The sequence below is a fragment of the Caretta caretta genome, chromosome 10 (genome assembly GCF_965140235.1).
Source record: "Caretta caretta isolate rCarCar2 chromosome 10, rCarCar1.hap1, whole genome shotgun sequence".
Lineage (NCBI taxonomy): Eukaryota > Metazoa > Chordata > Testudines > Cheloniidae > Caretta > Caretta caretta.
The window spans coordinates 33827230-33842680 of NC_134215.1; positions in this window are offsets into that span (position 1 = coordinate 33827230).

Sequence of the window (15451 nt, forward strand, 5' to 3'; positions counted from 1 at the left end):
TTATTCTCTCCTGTTCCTCTTTTGCATCAAAGTGATGCTGGGACTCAAATGTGTCATCAATACGAGTGGATGGTTTTCTCTTCTTACCTGGGGGAATCGATATATCATTCTCTACATACATTTTCACACTGTCATTGAAAATAGATTGAAAATATTCTGGGCCACTTCTCATCGCAGCCAAGGAGTTACGCAAGCTTTTCACCCCTGTCATTACAGTAAGTAAGTTGAGATCTGGAGCTTCAAGAGCCTTACTCACTTTTACCACCATCTGGAGAATAGGGTGCATCATGTGAAGGGCAAAGATGAACTTGAGTGAATTTAGTTCGTGGATAAGGCCCCTGGCTTTTATTTTAGTGTCAGCAAGGCGAGTTGTTTCGATAATCTCTTGTAAAGCTTGTAAAATGATGGAGTAGTTTTGTTTTACAGCAGCCACTGCTTCTGCTCTGCATCCCCATCTTGTGTTTGATAGTGACTTCAAAGTATTCAACTGGGATCCTACTTCTTGTGAAATCTTCTCCATTACTGCATGTCGCACAGGACTCCCCTCCATGAAGGCATAAAGAGTCTGAATAACATCAAAAAAATCAAAGACAGTTCTGTTTTGTTTACTTGAAGTGCATGCATCTACTAGGATGAGGTTCAAACAATGTGCATAGCAGTGTACATAGAGTATTTCACTGTTTCTTTCTTTACATTTCATTTGAACTCCCACAGTACATCCAGACATAGTAGATGCACCATCAAAACAGAAATCACTGATGACCAGTCAATTTTAAGAATGCCAAGGATGTCATTTAACTGGTCAAAAATAGACTGAGTATCAACTGTTAATAGTCTCTGAACAGACACAAAATGTTCAACTGGACTATGTTTTTCATTGTCAAAATACTGCACCACAATGGACATCTGTTCATGGCGTCCACAGTCAGTAGTGTCGTTGGCAATTATTGAGACCATTTGAGTGAAGACACAATCTTTTGTTGCACAATGTTGTGCAAGGCCACAATTAAATCATTTTGGATGCGGTTACTCAGATAGGTAGCGTTTCGAGGAGATTGTTGCACATGCTTTGCCATTACGGGATCATATATTTGGAGCATGTTGACAAGATTTAGAAATAAACCTTTCTCAAAAGTGTCAGCTTTTTCATTGTGACCCCTGAATAGTCTCCCACCTTTGGCCAAACACAGAACAATGTCAAGCAATCGCTCCATTACACTTCGGTTATGGCACCGTTCTTCTTCTTGTTTAGACAGATAAGCCTGCTTGCCCTCATCCAACAATACATCAATAGGTTTCCCTTCATTAAAACTTGACCATGAAGAACAGCTCAACACATGAGATTTTGACAGTTGGTGGTTTTTAAAACATTCATTAGCCCTATGCCAGTTTCTGAATCCCTTATCAATAAATGCTGGATCAGTGTGACCTTTGTTTGCTGCACCATTAGAGGAGAAGAAACGGCAGTAAAAGCAAAATGCTGCGACCTTTGATGGGCTATATTCTAACCACCTATACTTTTCATACCAATCGGACTGAAAACTTTTTTGTTTATTCCCTATTTTACTTCTAGGAAACGTGCTCAATCTAGGCTGATAGGGACCTCTAGATAATCGAGACCAGCGTTCTAATCTATTTTTTGGAATATCACAGACCGGGTCATCAGATGGAATGTTTGATGGCTTTGAATAGGAACTACACTGACCTGAACTAAGAGACAAAGTCTGTTTCTGTTGGTCATAATAAGTTTATTGCATGCACTGGAACTGGTGGAGGCATTATCTTCATGTAAGTTCTTAAGCGAGGAGTCCGAGGTATTTGCACTACTATCAGCACATTCATTATAATTCAGTTTGTCTGCTCCTTTTCTTAACAACGAACCGATCCATATTTTAAAATTAAAAGGGGGTATCATACGATTGAATTAAAACAAACCACAGGCTTGTTATGCTATTTCAGTAGAATACACATGACTAAGATTACAAACACTGTAGACACTGCAGCACTAGGCAAGCCTGACTCGGCAGCTTATATAGGTCAAAGAATTTTCTAGAATAGTAGTCAGAGGGGGAGGGGAGGACCAATGGTAATGCGGAGCCACATAGTGGGACGCATGCTGCGAGCGAACGCAGGCTTTCTATACATTTCTACAACATCTATATTATGCAATTCGGCGCTTATTGCATAATACAACAATCCATACTTTAAAACTAAAAGAGCGTATCATGCGATTAAATTAAAACAAAAAGCCACTTTTTTTGAGACATTAGGGCAGGGGTGGGCAAAGGTTTTGGCCCAAGGGCCACATCGGGGTTCCAAAACTATGGAGGGCTGGGTAGGGAAGGCTGTGCCTCCCCAAATAGCCTGGCCCCCACCCCCTATTCACCCCCTCCCACTTCCTGCCCCCCTCAGAACCCCTGACCCATCCAACCCCCCCGTTCCTTGTCCCCTCTAAAGCCCCTTTCAGAATGCGGCCCTGCAAACATGCGTGGAGGACTCAGGAGGAGCAGGGGCAGCCATGCAGTTGGAGAGAAGTGGCGGTTTCCCCTTCAAATCACCGCTTCTCTCCGGCCGGCTGCGCAACCGCCCTGTGCTCCTCCTGAGTCCTCTGGCCGGCGTTCGCAGCGCTCCCGCCACCTGCACCTCCTGCCTGCTCCCCTGAGGCTGCAGGTGAGCCTCCCTCCCTGCTCTCCCCTGCCCCCGCAATGCAGGCCCACCCCCACAGGGGTGCGCCGGTGCTGAACTGCCCTGGGGACCCCTGTTGTTGGGAGGCCCCATGCGAGGGCACCCTTTGTTTACTGGTAAATCCGCCCCTGAGCCGTGCCGCCAGCCGGAGCCAGTCGCACCACTCGGAGCGCTGGTGGCATGGCAAGCTGAGGCTGCAGGGGAGGTGGGAAAGTAGGGGAGGGGCCGGGGGCTAGCTTCCCCTGCTGGGAACTCAAGGGCTGGGCAGGATGGTCCCATGGGCCAGATGTGGCCCGCAGGCCATAGTTTGCCCACCTCTGCATTAGGGTGTGCCTGGGCACACCCAGCACACCCCGTACGCATGCCTCTGAAGACTTGTCTGTACCTGCCAGGGGTCAGCTTCCTGATTCCACCAGCTCCTGGCAACACAATCATTCCCCTCTCAGCCTACACAGGCTCCACTGTCACTAGCAACAGACACACTCCAACCCATGTGCCCTCCAAGGAGCCGCCTGCAGAGTCCAGCCCCTGATTCATTGCATGCTAACAGAATTCCCAGATCCTCTGTACCCAAAGGAACAGTAGATGACAGCTTACTAGTTACAGCAGAGAACACAGCTCTGCTTGACACATAGCACTAGATTTGTTTCCTATATAGAAAGCAAGTATACGTTTATTTAACAAAGAACAGAGATTCAAATGATAGCAAGCAGAAATATTGAAAACAAATGGGTTACATATAAAACAAAATCATAACATGCATTCTATAGCTTAACTTACTTATCAAGATGCCCTCTTGTCTAATGAGGTACTGGTTAGCCAAAGTCCTTCTCACAGCATTTTTCAACAAGGATGGCTGAGACTCACCTTTTTTGAGACCAAACCCACTGGCTGCTTATGTCCCCAGATGAAGGATTCCTACGCATCTCTCTGCACTGCGAGATATATTAGACCAGTCCTTTGTTCTTCACCTGTGAACAGGGTCCCCTGTCCCTCTGTTTACCTCTTCCTGTTAATTTCTTCTCCTGATGTCCCCAGAATATCTTCCTTAGGACTTAACTAAGTATGCAAATAGACTTCCATCGAAAGATACACAATATACAGTGGTCAGCCAGGGAGATAAGTGTCTCTTACCTGTTGTCTGATGGAACCTGGGTCACCTGCCTTTAACGTCAAGGCTTTAAAAACAATTTCCTATAGATATATGCATATCAACTTACCTATTATCTGCACATACATTTCATAAAGATTATGAAGACAAGTGTGACACAGGCTTGTAATAGACTTTGCATGACACTCTGATGAACTAGCATGTAGATACCAGACCCATGGGGTCTCTGGAACTATAACCTTTGGGTGGGGCTAGAGTTTACTTCACTACCCTTCTCCTAGTGCCTAAAAACAACTCCCATAGAAAAGCATATGGAGACCCAGAATTCAGTCATTCTTTTTAGCAAGGATTGCACAGGGTCAACCTTCCCTACAATCAAGTCCAAAAAGAACAAAAGGGAATTAACTTAATTCTTAAGTACCAATTTTATAAAATCTTATGATGATAAAGAAACATAACTTAATTTCAACAGCATAACATGGCTGCTTTATAATCCACATACATTACCTTCAGTTATACAGAATGTCAAGGTTCCTTCCCCACTCTGAACTCTAGGGTACAGATGTGGGGACCTGCATGAAAGACCCCCTAAGCCTTTTTTTACCAGCTTAGGTTAAAAACTTCCCCAAGGTACAAACTTTGCCTTGTCCTTGAACCCTATGCTGCCACCACCAAGCGTGTTAAACAAAGAACAGGGAAAGAGCCCACTTGGAGACATCCCCCAAAATATCTCCCCAAGCCCTAGACCCCCTTTCCTGGGGAAGGCTTGATAAAAATCCTCACCAATTTGTACAGGTGAACACAGACCCAAACCCTTGGATCTTAAGAACAATGAAAAAACAATCAGGTTCTTAAAAGAATAATTTTAATTAAAGAAAAGGTAAAAGAATCACCTCTGTAAAATCAGGGTGGTAAATACCTTACAGTGTAATCAAATTCAAAACATAGAGAATCCCTCTAGGCAAAACCTTAAGTTACAAAAAGACACAAAAACAGGAATATACATTCCATTCAGCTGAGCATATTTTACCAGCCATTAAACAAAAGGAAATCAAATGCATTTCTAGCTAGATTACTTACTAACTTAACAGAGTTTCTGAGACTGCATTCCTGATCTGTTCCCAGCAAAAGCATCACACAGACAGACAGACCCTTTGTTCCTCCCCCCCAGCTTTGAAAGTATCTTTTCTCCTCATTGGTCATTTTGGTCAGGTGCCAGCGAGGTTATCTTAGCTTCTTAACCCTTTACAGGTGAAAGGACTTTGCCTCTGGCCAGGAGGGATTTTATAGCACTGTATACAGACAGGTGGTTACCCTTCCCCTTATTTTTATGACACAGAAACATCAATAAAAGAAAACAAATTCAATCTAAACTGGTCAGTCCCCACAGAAACATAGTGAGAAGTAACTCAGAGCTCCCAAAAGCTTAGGTTGAGTTCACCTGAGTCTCAGAGTCTTTGATTGCCAGATGTACACAGTCTGGTGACAAGCACTTCAATAATATCTTCCCTCCTCTTGCTTGCAGAAATCTCCAACTGAAATCCATGCAGACTCTTTCTCCTCCTCTGCTGAAATCACTCAGGGCAGGTCTACGCTAGCAAAGTTACAGCGCCAGCAGTTACAGTTCAGAGAGCACAGAAAGAAAACCACTGTTGTGTGTTCACACTGACAGCTGCCTGCACAATAGCATATTCACACTTGCGGCACTTGCAGCGCTATTCAGAGTGGTGCACTCAGGGCGGCTATCCCAGAGAGCACCTCTTTCTCTTTTGCCCCTAAGATTTGTGGGAAGGTGAAGGGGGTCGCAGGCCATCCTGGGTCCAGTCCCAAAGCCCCGTGATGCATTGCTTCACATCCCAGCAATCCCTGTGCTTCGATCCGCATTTGGCACCATCTTTCAACGGTTTGTGTACTGCGTGCCCTGCCTCTTTCGGTCTGCAGGAATGGATCCCGAACTGCTGACCAGTATGCTGCTCGCTCTGACCAACACGTCATGAGTGGCAGTGGAGTTATACCTTAAACTAAAAAGGCAAGAGAAGTGCGACATCGATCTCGCCATGCATAGTAACTACGACACATGATTGCTTGTGGCATTCACGGAGGTGCTGACTACTGTGGAACGCCGCTTTTGGGCTGGGGAAACAGGCACCGAGTGGTGGGATCACATTGTAATGCACGTCTGGGATGACGAGCAGTGGCTGCAGAACTTTCACATGAGGAAAGCCACATTCATAGGACTGTTGGATGAACTCACCCCAGCCCTGCGGCACAAGGACACAAGAATGAGAGCTGCCCTGTCGCTGGAGAAGTGTGTGGCAATAGCACTGTGGAAGCTGGCTACTTCAGACTGCTACCAATCGGTTGCTAATCCGTTCGGAGTGGGAAAGTCGAACGTTGGAGTCATGTTGATGGAAACGTGCAGGGCCTTTAATTGCATCCTGCTCCGAAAGACCATGACTCTGGGCAACGCGCGTGACATTGTGAATGGCTTTGCACAAATGGGCTTTCCTAACTGCAGAGGGGTGATAGATGGCACACACATTCCAATTCTGGCACCAGACCACCTAGCCACAGAGTACATTAATCGCAAGGGGTATTTCTCAATGGTTCTCCAGGTGCTTGTGGATCACCATGGGCATTTCACAGACATTAACACAGGCTGGTCCAGAAAGGTGCATGACACACGTATCTTTCGGAGCACTGGCCTGTTCAAGAAGCTGCAAGCAGGGACTTTCTTCCTGGACCAGAAGATCACTGCAGGGGAAGTCGAAATGCCCATTGTGATCCTGGGAGACCCCACCCACTTCTTAATGCCATGGCTTATGAAGCCATACACGGGGCAACTTGACAGCAGCAAGGAGCAGTTCAACAACAGTCTGAGCAAGTGGAATGACTGTTGAGTGTGCATTTGGCCATTTAAAACCCCGCTGTATCAGAAGCTGGACATGGCCGATGACAATATGCCTATGCTTATAGCCGCGTGCTGTGTGCTCCATAATATTTGTAAAGGGAAGGGTGAAAGCATCACTCAGGGCTGGACCACAGAGGCTCAACGCTTGGAGGCTGAGTTTGAACAGCCAGAGACCAGGGCTATTAGAGGGGCACAGCGTGGGGCCATAAGGATCAGGGATCCCTTGAGGCAGCAATTTGAAGCTGAAAGCCACTATTTGTTGCTATGCTTGGGATCGAAGAGCTTGTAATGCCAGGAGGTGATTACTGCACACGATGCAAGAAAAGGGCCTTAACATAATTGTATGTTGCTTTGAAGTGCTCTTTTTGCTTTCACATAATAGAATAAAGATCGCTTTCAAATAATTCTTTTATTAAAAGACAACAACCGGAGTAGAGAATCAAATGAAAAAAATCATCAGCAGGGAGGGGGATGGGAAGGTCTCAAGAGGAGGAGGGGTCCCAGGACAACTACAGATTTGTGTATGTCCAGGGATGACACTCAACCTTCTCCTTTGAAGTACAATGCAGCGGGTGCTGTACTTCAGCAGGGCCAAACTGCAGAGGGATGGGTGTTGAGTGTAGTGGGAGTTCACAGTGCTGGACTGTGAGGAGGGAGGAGTGGAATGCTGCAGGTAGAGAGTGGAGCCAGGAGGTTGATAAGAGTGTGTTGGCAATGTGTGTGGGGCGCATGGGAAAGAGTTTTGTGACACCGGCTGCAGGGGAGGGCGGGCACGGAGCTGCTCGGTTTGAAGAGCTCATATTGCCTGGAGCGTATCCACTTGGCGCTCCATAATATTTAAGAGCTGCTCTGTGGCTTCTTTCTGGTGTGCCCCATCCTCCTTTCGGGCCCTCTTCTCGCTGTCCCACCACTCCTTCAATTCCTGTTTCTCAGTGGCGGAATGCATCATAACCTCAAGGAGAAAGTCCTCCTTCGTTCTTCTTGGCCGCTTTCTAATTCTGCGCAGCCGTTCTGCCGCCAATAACAAAGAGGGAGGCTGGCTCCCAAGGTCATCTCTGTGAAGTTTAAATGCAACATTTAACAGAAGCAGTATTGTTTGCAACACAGACAACACTGATTCAGTGCTTTAAAACACAGCCAGTACTCACACACCTGTCACTAACTGGCTGACCCCAGGAAAGCACACATGAGCCATAGGACCCCCAAAATGGTGAGTAGCTGCAGGGGCGGGCAAATCACTCTTCCCGGACCCTGCTGTACACTGGGCATATGGCTCTTGGGGAGAACCAGCACTGTAGGGACAGCCTGAAAATCATTCCTGTCCCCACATTTTCCACAAGAGGTAATCATTATGGAAGATATCTTGCTGCTAAGGGTGAGCAGGAATCAAGGGCGGGTCTTCTCCAAGCCTGTGGCTTCCACCTGGCCCCATGTAGCTACACTGTGTGCAGCAATGGTGTTCCCCCCCTCCCCCCCCACACACAGCCCATGACAGCAAAGTGGCATGGTAAAGTTACCGTCAATGGGGCAAAAAACAAAGCAGCTCTGCCGAGGAACCTGCGGAAGCAGATTGCCCAGTATCTCCACGAGAGTTTCCTGGAGATCTGGGGAGATTCCCGTGAAGTGGGGGAGTCTATCAACAGCCTGTTCCGCTGCTCAGAATAGGCATGCAGTGGGAGACAAGCCTGCTTTCTGCAACCCTCCTGCCCCCAACAACTCGCTTCAGCAATTCCCAAAATCAGATCCACTTACCAAGGGCCTCCTCTCCTGTTTTTGCTTCACCAAGATCTGTCTGCTGTGACTGGTTAGGCTCCTCCGGGGTAGAAAAGAGCTCCTGACTATGTGCATCTCTGACCTCCGAGTCATCCTCTGCCTCTGGGTCCCCCTCCCCCTCTTCGCCCAAGATTTCCTTCTCCTGGCTCAGTCCATTCTCAACTGGCAAGCAAGCCAATGAAGTATCCACAGGGTCCTTTGCAGTGGAGGTGGGGTCGCCACTGAGTATCACGTCCAGTTCTTTGCAGAACCGGCAGCTCGTGGGCGCAGCACCGGAGCAGAGGTTTGCCTCCCGTGCCTTCTGGTAGGCGTTCGGCAGCTCCTTCACTTTTACCCTACGTTGCAATGTGTCCCGGTCATAGCCCCTTTCTATCATGCATCATGAAATCTGTCCGTAGGTATCATAATTCCTACAGGTGGAGCGCAGCTGATACTGCACAGCCTCCATCCCAAAATGCCAATGAGGTCCAGAAGCTTGGCATTGCTCCAAGTAGGGGAACGCCTAGTGCGTGGAACAGGCATGGCCACCTGGAAAGATGCGCTGAGACCACTACATGCATCACCGAGTAAACGGGAAAGGGACTTTCAAATTTGCAAAGGAATGTAAGGGGTGGGGATGATGGTTGGTCACCTGGGGGCAGGGCAGTAGAGTTCAAACGGATGGCCAGAGAGGTGAGAACAGGCATTGTGGGACACCTCCCAGAGGCCAATTGCAGCGCTGTAATCGACCACAGTGTCTACACTAGCTCCGCAGCATTGTAGCCCCAGCGCAGAAAGCTCTACGCCTCTCATTGGGGTGGGTTTTTTACAGCGCAGAAACTTGCCAGTGTAGACAAGGCCTCAGTTAGCTAGTCAGCTAATTGATCAGCCCCTCAGATTAACTATCTACAACAGGGGTGGGGAAACTTTTTGGCCAGAGGGCCACATCGGGGTGCAAAACTGTACGGAGGGCCGGGTAGGGAAGGCTGTGCCTCCCCAAACAGCCTGGCCCCCGCCCCATATCCATCCCCTCCCACTTCCCACCTGTTTACTGCCCCTCTCAGAACCCCCAACCCATCCAACCTCCCCCTGCTCCTTGTCCCCTGACCACCCCCTCCTGGGACCCCTGCCCCCACCACCCCCCGGGATCCCATCCCCATCTAACCCCCCACTCCCTGGCCCCTGACTGCCCCCCCAGAACCTCTGCCCTATCCAAATGCGCCCCACCCCAGAACCTCCGCCCCATCCAATTGCCCCCTGCTCCCTGTCCCTGACTGTCCCCCGGGACTCCCTGCCCCTTATCCAACCCCCCAGTCCCGGCCCCCTTACCATGCCGCTCAGAGCTGCATGTCTGGCTGCCGCACTGCCCAGCTGGAGCCAGACACGCTGCCGCGCTGCCCTGTATGAGCGGGCAGCTCTGCCACCCAGAGCACTGTCCGCACGGCGGTGTGGCTGCAGGGGAGGGGGCTAGCCTCCCAGGCCAGAAGCTCAGGGGCCGGGCAGGACGGTCCCGCGGGCCGGATGTGGCCCGTGGGCCATAGTTTGCCCACCTCTGATCTAAAACAAAAACCCTCTTACAAGAAAAATACAAAACTGAGAATAGCAAAATATAAATGATTCTTTCCCCATCTGCACATTTAAATAAGAAAAGAGCTGGTGGTCCAGACTGGTTGAGACAATTTAACTAAAACAATTTGGCTAAAAACAAACAAAGTATACCATTAAAATGAAAGAAATTAGTTTTCCCTTCCAATTTCCCCTTTCTGTAACTAACACTGCCAGGGCTTCCCTACTGGAAGAATAACAGTATTAGCCTGCTGCAAAATGCTTCCAAGTTAGGAGAAAACAGCCTGCATTCGACTCCTCTGACTCAGCTTCTCCCAACCCAGATAAGCTGCATGTCTTTTTCTAAAGAAGCTGCCCTGACTACTTGCCCTCAATGGAGTCTGAGTCCAGCAACAGGGAATCTATTGAGCATGCCCAAAACTACCACACCCAGTTCCAGAAACTTCTGGGTGTAGAGTGTTAATTATATAGCTGCCTAACAACAATAACCCAGACCAACTTGTTCCTCCCTCCCTATCCTGCTCTAGCTCTTAAAATGATGTTTTCCTATTAGGCATGTGGATTGCATATGCACCCCGTGCCCTCTGCCCGTGGCATCAAAAGGTCCCTGGTGTCATGTTCAGGGGTGCAATCCAGACCAGTGAGGGATTGTGTCATTGCCTGCCCTGTAACCTTGGATGCCTCACAATGCTTTGCTGTTGTAGCTCCCAGCCTGCACATTTTGAGTATCTGTGTGCAGTAAGAACAGGAGGACTTGTGGCACCTTAGAGACTAACCAATTTATTTGAGCATAAGCTTTCGTGAGCTACAGCCCACTTCATCGGATGCATGTGTGCAGTGGTTCTCAACCTTTCCAGACTATTGTCACCCTTTCAGGAGTCTGCTTTGCCTTGCGCACCTCCAAGTTTCAACTCACTTAAAAACTCAGGCTTCAGCCCCGTGCGGCTGGGCTTGGGCTTCAGCTTTAATGTATACATTTCACAATAACATTAATCACCAGTGTCATAGGCTTTAAGAAAAGACCTCACTCTTATAATACAGTAATATTTTATACCATCAGTTGATTCAATTGCTTAGCACATGAGGTTCAGACCCCCTCCCTTTATTGACCAGTAAACCGTTGAAATTGATTCTTCTGACAAATAAAACTCAGACTGAACTTCTCTCTTCATGGTGCAGACACCATGCTGTCTTATTCCCCACTTGTTAGTGTGAGATTGGCCTCTACTCCTTGTTAGCTTAATGGGTCTGCTTACTGCTTATATGTAAACTGAGGTAAACACATACTCCTTTGTTTAGGATAGACCTGTTTAACCATTCCTCCTGACATACCTGGTATGAGCACATTTTAGTTATTATTCCAGCATACATACCTAACTCTTAATACCCACCATGTTCATACATGACATATGATTATTAATGATCAGTGAGTTAGCTTTCAAATGATACCTCACAAGGCATATTTTCAATAAATATCACAACAGTGTGCAAGGTGTGAATACAGCTGTGCTTAGTGTCACACCTGGGTCACAACTGGCATTAGATTACTGTTCTTTAATTCTCCTTCCCATATCAGTTGCTCCATTATCTTGCCTGGGACTGATGTCAGACTCTGTCATCCCATTTACCCTTTTAAAATATTGGTACAACATTAGCTTTTTTTCAGTGTTCTGGAACTTTTCCAGTATTCCAACATTTATTGAAAATCAACATTAATGGTCCAGTGAGCTTCTCAGCCAGCTCTTTTAAAACTCTTGGAAGCAAGTTATCTGGACCTGCTGATTGAAAAGTGTTTAACTTCAGTAGCTGCTGTTTAAAATTCTCCTGAGACACTAATGGAATGGAAAGAGTATTCTCATCATTGTATGACTGACTACATCATCTATTTTTTTCCCCAAATACAGAACAGAAATATTTATTGAACACTTTTCTGCATTATTATTATTGATAATTTTACCATTTTAATCTAGTAATGGACCAATGCCATTGTTAGGGTTCTTTTTGTTCCTAATATATTTTAAAAAACTCCTCCATATTGTCATTAACTCTGCTGGCTATAGATTTATCCTTGTGTCCCTCTGCTTCCCTTATCTATTTTCATGCATGTGAGTTCTGTTATGCTGCAGGATGGACTGAAAGGGTGGCTAGAGCGGTGGATAGGTATTTTTACTATATACAGCTAAATAAATAAATACATCATAAATCAATCTGAAATCCACCAGGGCACAAAGGGGAACAGAGTGATCCTCTGATGTACACAGTAAATACAGAGGGCCAGGTCTTCAGCTGGTATACATTGGCATAATCCCACTGAAGTCAATGGAGGTACACTGGTGTACACCAGCTGAGGATCTGGCCCAGAGTTATAAAATTGATAAATACAAGAGTACAGTGTAGCAAAGAGCAACTATAACCTCTGTTCCTTAAAAAAAAACTAAAAGAACTATGTGAAATAGGCATATTTGTGTATACAAATTACAAACACATGCAACAATTGAAAACAGACGAGCTAAAATTATAATTATTTATATTCTAGTAATGCCAAGAGGCCCCAATCAGGGTCTTATAGAGTTCTCTCAGCTGTCAGTGCCTAGTATTTGTCTCTCTGGGGTTGGCAGCAGGACTCTCAGTGGAAGGCCCCTACCTTTGGAACATGTTCTCCTGTCTGTGGCAGAACCCCACTTTGACAAGCTTCCGATTATAATTATCAGATTGTTCAGTACCCTTCCTCCCATCTGGAGGCTGCCATCATGATTCCTTTCTGTACAAGACTCCCACTACCCTCCTCTTCCATCTTCTTGGTGAGATGGACTATGCTGTTTCATCACCCTTAAGCCCAGAACTTAAGGAGTGAAAGACCAGCTTCTAAGAACTAAGTTATTGCAGGGCACTGTAGTGTCACAGGCCACCAGCGCAACCATTCTCCAGCTCCTTTGTCATTATCAAGTTCTATTTATAATGGAAACATTAACTATGTCAGCAAAGTGAGGGTACATATCTTGTATTTATTTATGTTAGCTCTAGACTTCATGGGAAAAGCCTAGTGCTGCATCCTTCAAAGATTTTGCATATTTAAGATTGGTTCTTGTGTCATCTGCAATATTCTTTCACTCTGCTTTTATTATGAAAATTATTCTTTATCAGGTTTGTTTGAGAAACAGTTAAGCATATGTTAGTCAGCAGTAATCAAGAAATGCCAGTTCATTTCAACTGTTTGGGTAAAGTTTATCTTAATGGGCAAAAAAATGGTTCACGGTCATATTTGTTATTTTTCCCTCTGCAGTCTGGTTCATTTCCAGCTAGACTTTTATAACATAAACATGTTTACCCTTATGTTTTGGAACATAATACAGCTAGAGTTTTGATCATCCACACAGCTGTTTTGAATGGATAAAGTCTGTAGCATCTTTTAAAGAAAATGTCTCTTTTGGCAACTTTCTTGGCAGGCAGGGCCAGCTCATCTTGATACCACCTCAGGTTGCATCTCCCTATTGATTCTGAGCCCTGTGTCAATTTCAGTCTCTCATCTATCTGAGTTAAATGGATGCCCTTTATTTTTCACTGAGAATTCTGGCTGCCCCTCCAAAATCTCCTACAGTTATTGTCTTTCAGTGACGGAGTTATGTGAGGCAAAACTTCAGTGTGATATTTCAAAGGAATCCAAATTTAATTTTAATGTATATTTTAAATTCATGCGACCTCAATATACACTTTTCTGAGTCTTTAGGCCAAGACTGATTTATGCCTGCTGAGGATTTGGTCTTATTTTCATTTTTGGGTGTGTAACTTATTTTGTCAGCTCTTCCAATTTTTATGTATTTATTTATTTTTTAGCATTTATACATCACACTTCACATGATGGAATTAAATTATTCGGATTTGTTGTAAAAAGTGATGGAGCTAGGGCGCTCTTTGTGTCAGAATTCACAGAATCCATCTATGAAGCAGAACTTCTGTATTTAAAGTATATACCATCAGATCTGCTTAGTTCAACGGGCTAGAATAATAAAGGCATGCTGTAGTGTCGGGACAGGTAATATAATTGGGCAGAGGAAATGCCACTCAGAGCTTTATGAATTCTCTTTTACTAATACATAATTAAGATAATTATAACCTGGAAGAAGATATGGCATTTTGCACAGAGATTGCTACTAGTGACCCATGCCCTATTGCTCTGGAGACAGCAGGATTATAAGGGGGAAAAGTGCTGGCAACCTATTTATACAGTCCAAAGACAGCAGGATTGTGGGAAGACATTGTTGATGTTCCATTCCCTAGTTCTATCCGTTGAGAGACAGCAGGATATCACTTTCTGACTGGTCTTGCTCTCAGTCTGAACCTTCTTTCAAATCTAAACTGCAAACCCTCAGTAAAAACACTTGGTGTGATTAATAAGAAAATATTTGTTCAGATTCCTGTTCATAAATCAGTGATTAGACATTAGAAAACATTACTACTCTCATATTTGGGAGAGACTACTACACATCCATGCCTTCCCAGATCAGTTTGATGTTATTATTAAGCAGAGGAATCATATACTAAATGCCATCATAATTATGCCACCATTCTGTAAAAGAATAGGCATAAGAACAGCACAACCACTGATTTTCACACCTTTTCTGAGTGAAGCAGAAGAATTGAAATTTGGGTGAGTCGAATAATTAATATTTTCCTTTTATTTCTTAAGATAGTCCCAGTCCGATTGTGACTGTTGTCCTAGTGGGGAGCCAGCTGTGGTCACTCAGTTAGGGTGAACTGCAAAGAATGGGGCCGACAATTCCCATAAAGCTGGTGGATATTCCAATACTTAGATTTACCAAGACAGCATAAACAGCTTATTTATTACCTTTTTACCTTACTCAGAAGTCCAAACAACACAGTTCCCTTAAAATCAGCCAGCCTCAGGCCTCCGTCCTGGTACCCACATCAAATATGATGAAAATTTCTATAAATCTTATTACATCATATAAAAGAAAAGGTTCTACCAATCCCAAAGGACCAGACACATTATCTCCCAGGTTATTGAATATTCCAGATCTTACCCAAATACATGCTACAGCCAGTTCTTATTAACTAATCTAAACTTTTGTTTCTTAATAAAGAGAGAGTATGGTTAAAAGCTCAATATATATACAGACATGAGTTCAATTCATTGAGTTGCAGATGCATAGCAGAGTTGGTGAGCTTTGTAGTTGCAAAGAGTTCTTTCAGAAATAGTTCATAGGTTATAGTCCAATGTTCAAATATCATATTCAGGGCATACCAGCATAACTGGCACCTCAGTCTTGCGACTCAAACTTTCCCGATGAATCCTAAGCAGATCTGAGATGACAGAATCAGGACCCAAGGATCTTTTATACAATTTCATGTCTTTTGACAAGTTGGAGTTCAAAAGGTAATTAGCATGACTTTGAAGGAGGTCCATC